The following is a 4,284-nucleotide window of genomic DNA, read 5'->3' as shown; positions in this document are numbered from 1 at the left end:
CTCACTGCAGTGGCCTCTCCTGCTGCGGAGCACGGGCTCCAGGCACGCGGGCTTCAGTAACTGTAACACTTGGGCTCAGTAGTTGCGGCTCACGGGCTCTAGAGTGCAGGCTCAGTAGTTGTGGCGCAAGGGTTTAGTTGCTCCGCGGCATGTGGGATCCTCCCAGACCAGGGCTCGAACCCCCGTCCCCTGCATTGGCAGGCGGGCTCTCAATCACTGCGCCACCAGGGAAGCCCAACCGTTCTTAATAAAGGGACAGATCTTTTAAGAAGCAAACCACTTCTTTAAAATTAAAAAAAAAACAAGCCCCTTATAAAATTCTCAAATACTGCAGAAAGATATAAAATGTTCTAATTTCATTCTCTAGTGGTAATGTCTGTTAATAGTGTCTTGTTAATTCTAAATGTTATATGCTTTTGTGAGTCTATGTGTAGAGAACACCTCTTACTCTTTTTGGCCACTCAAGGTGAGCATCCTCTCCCTGCGCTTTGGGAACTCCCACTTAATACTTAGTAGGGCACATCTTGCCTCTCAATACAGAAGGTTAAAATGCCAGCTATTCCCTTTTCTGGTGTCTCTTGCAGCAGAGGTATAAACACACATTCTAGCCTCCATCACTTAGCCCCCTAGACTTTAGAAGTTAGGAACTCAAAGAGCAGGAACCACAAGGAATCCATGCTGATGAGGACGGGGGCAGTGGCTGCAGTCAGCAGTTGGAAGCAGCAGTGGGTTAATGGCAGGACACCAGCAGCATTCAAGATTTCCCAGGGCAGCTGCACGGTGTGGTCTGCAGCATTGTAACTGGCTGCGTAGCTCAAAGCTGGTTCTGCCAAAGGAGTGCATTGTGTTTGTGCTTTGCCCAGATCTCACTGGATCCCTTTTTGCTGTTTGCTGTGCTCCTCCTCCCCAGCATCTTGAGGCTCTTTCACTTCCAAAAAGCAGCACCTACATCTTTTTCTCAAGGGCTGTCCTGCAGCTCCTGGAATTAGCTTTTGCCAGAATGCATGGAAAGCCAGAAGTCCTGGGAATCTGCCTTCCTGGAACAGCCCTTATCCAGTGACTTAGAGGTGCACAGTTGGAAAGCCCAGCCCTAGGCCTTGGGTTGGGGCCATACTGAGGTGTAACTTCCACTACAGAGTTTCTCTGTGGGATCAGGCTATAGCTACTCTGGGGACCTTTGCTTGAGACTGCACCTTTGCTGGGCTTTCCCCCTTCCCTGTCCTGCTTCCCCAACTCCCAGTGGGCGTCTCCTGGCATCACTGAATAAATCACCAGCATACGAATCTTCCAGGGTCCACTTCTCAGCAGTCTGACCCAAGACAACCAACTTCCTGGAGATTCTGAACCAGTCAAAACCCTTTTTAAAGATTCCCCCTTTCTGCCTAAATTAGCCTGGGATGGCTTCTCTTGCTTGCAATTCAGTATAGATAGATACAAGCACATGCATATATACATATGTTAAAATCCATGTATACTTTTTTTTAAATACATGTATACTTCTTTTTTTTTTTTTTTTTTGCGGTACGCGGGCCTCTCACTGTTGTGGCCTTTCCCATTGCGGAGCACAGGCTCCGGACGTGCAGGCTCAGCAGCCATGGCTCATGGGCCCAGCCATTCCGCGGCATGTGGGATCTTCCCGGACCGGGGCACCATCCTGTGTCCCTTGCATCGGCAGGCGGACTCCCAACCACTGCGCCACCAGGGAAGCCCCATGTATACTTTTAACAAAAATTGAATCATAAAAATATTGTAGATTCTGAGTCTTTGCTTTTTTGAATAGCTACTTATTTATTTTCATGTCCATTTTTACCATCTTTGGATGGTAAAAATCTACCTTTATGAATATTCCTTTCTTGCCCCCTTTCTAATGGTTCCATGAATTTCTCATCAATCTAGTTTGGGTGGAATTGGACCCACCCAGCTTTCAGGGTTAATCTATACTTGGCTTAAAACAATCAGCACATTCCTCAGAACTGGGTTTGGTTCACGGGATAATCATGAGACCAAATCTGGCAAATCAGGGCAACAAATTATGGGACTTTTGTTCGAACTGTACTGCCCCCACTCAGGACTGAGCAAGAAATATGCACCTAAACTTACAGCTGTAGGCAGCTTTTGGGGGATTAGGAAGGAGCAGCCTGCCAGGGGTTGGGGTCAATGTAGTGGCAGTAGAGCAAAGAAATGGAGAGAGGGACACATTTTTTGAGCCCTGGATAAAGCCTTGCTTGAAGGACCGTTCATTTGTACGACCCAATATATTCCCTGTTTTGTTTGAGATAGTTTAGGTCAGGCTTTCTGTGCTTTTCACCCTGTAGGTCTGTCATGAGGTTAAATCATTTAATATATGTAAAATGCTTAGAATTGTGCTGTACGTGGCATCCACTAGATTATGACTGCAGAATTAGTAGGCATAGCCCGTCACACATGATACACAAATCTCCCGTTTATCTCGTTCGTCTCTGGTGCTCACAGCAGCTTTTATTTCATTCCCCGTTTCTGTGTGATTCTAACAGCTCTTGAATATCCCCACTTTTTCCTCATCGCACTTTCTTCCCATTTTCCTGTCCTCTCCCCCATCATTTCATCTTTCTCACCTTCTCTCCCTTCCTGAAACTTGAAGTGGTTTGTGGTTGCAGAATTTAGAATCAGGGAGAGAAACTCTGGGATGTGATGAAAGTGCTTTCATTGCCTTTTTAAGCTGGATCTCTTTTTGTCTCGTACTCAATCTCTCTCTCTTCCTTCTTGGTACTGAGAGTCATGATACTCAAAGCCTTTGTTGTTAATAAGCAAATAAAAATCAAAAGTTAACATCATGTTTTACCACATTATTTGGGAAAGCATGCAAGGGCTCCCATCCTCCCTGAAAAGACATCTAGTAGAAAGGTAGATCACTCTTCCTTTTAATTCATTTATTTACCAAGGACTCTACTATTTCACACTTTCTTCCATACTTCCCTTTTCCAATAAATCTTTCCATCAAGTGTTTATAATGTGTAAGCATTCCTCTTTGTTCAGATGAGCAACCATGTAGTACAAGGGAAAAAAATTCATTAAGGTGTTTGGATCGCTTCACAGTATAGACAACTGAATTTTTAGTGGCTTGGCATCAGAACTTTAGGATAGAATTTCTTTATTTTTTTAAAAATTTATTTATTTATTTTTGGCTGTGCCGGGTCTTAGTTGTGGCACATGGGATCTTTGTGGCAGCCTGCCAGATCTTTAGCTATGGCATGTGGACTCTTAGTTGTGGCATACGTGCAGGATCTAGTTCCCCGACCAGGGATTGAACCCGGGCCCCCTGCATTGGGAGAGCAGTGTCTTACCCACTGGACCACCAGGGAAGTCTTGTAGGATAGAATTTCTTTTGTGGTATAGTCTTAGCCTTAAAATGTACATTTCTCCAAGAGACAGCATAAAATGACATTAATACTGATATAATAAAATATCCTTTTATGAATACAATACAGTCTTGATTATGAATTTGACTTCCCTTGGAACATGTAATGTAGACAGACATTTTAAGTGGGAACACTCCAGTTTAAATTTTAATGCAGGATAAAGATGCAGAATGATTCACAGGACAAGCATTTTTCTCACGAAGTACTAACTACTTATGATTCAAATTTACTTTTCCCTGCTTTTGTTCTCCCAAATCATTATTTCAATTATTTAATGTTCATCTTCTGACTTTTAATCTACTAGTCATTTATTTGTTTGTGTATGCAGTCAAAAAATAACTGTGGCGTGTCTGCTATGTGCAAAGCAGCGTGCTAGGTGCCGTTATAAGGGGGAGAGAAGGGAACAAAAGTGAGTAAGCCCCTTCCCCTAAAGAGCTTACAGTTGACTAGGAGCAGACCCAATGTACAAATAACTCTAAAATATAATGTAAAGAGACTAAATATGGGGCAGGGAGAGAGAAGAAACACAGGGCAAACAAGGAACAGTTAGTCAAAGAGGAAACTAGGAAAGCCAGGTGCCTATGTGTGACTTGAATTACTCCATCTAGAAGGCTGTAAGGAAAGGAGCAGTGGCAGGTGAGGGCATAGAGTAGGCTGGGCCACACCTAAGCATTTCACGGTTGACAAAAGCCAAAGGTTATTTATGGGGACTCAAAGGATCAAATCTGGGTTTGGGGGGTTTTAATCTTGCAGATTTGTTCAGAATGGAATGCAAATGCTTACAAACCAGAGGCACTATAATTGACGGTGTTATGTCAGATATTTAATTTTCCTTAGACACCTACAGTTTTCATCAATGCTGGTGCGCCATTAAATGACATTTTTG

At 43.6% G+C, this 4,284-nt stretch overlaps 1 non-coding gene across 1 annotated transcript; it reads right to left on the bottom strand.

The window, feature by feature from the left end:
- Positions 1-3,268: 3,268 nt before the first annotated feature.
- Positions 3,269-3,341, bottom strand: TRNAG-CCC (transfer RNA glycine (anticodon CCC)). The gene has a single exon. It is a non-coding gene; the product is annotated as a tRNA-Gly (tRNA).
- Between the last annotated feature and the right edge of the window lie 943 nt (positions 3,342-4,284).

Source organism: Lipotes vexillifer, unplaced genomic scaffold (genome assembly GCF_000442215.2).
Source record: "Lipotes vexillifer unplaced genomic scaffold, Lipotes_vexillifer_v1.1 scaffold170, whole genome shotgun sequence".
Classification (NCBI taxonomy): Eukaryota; Metazoa; Chordata; class Mammalia; order Artiodactyla; family Lipotidae; genus Lipotes; species Lipotes vexillifer.
This window is presented reverse-complemented; position numbering and strand designations above follow the sequence as displayed.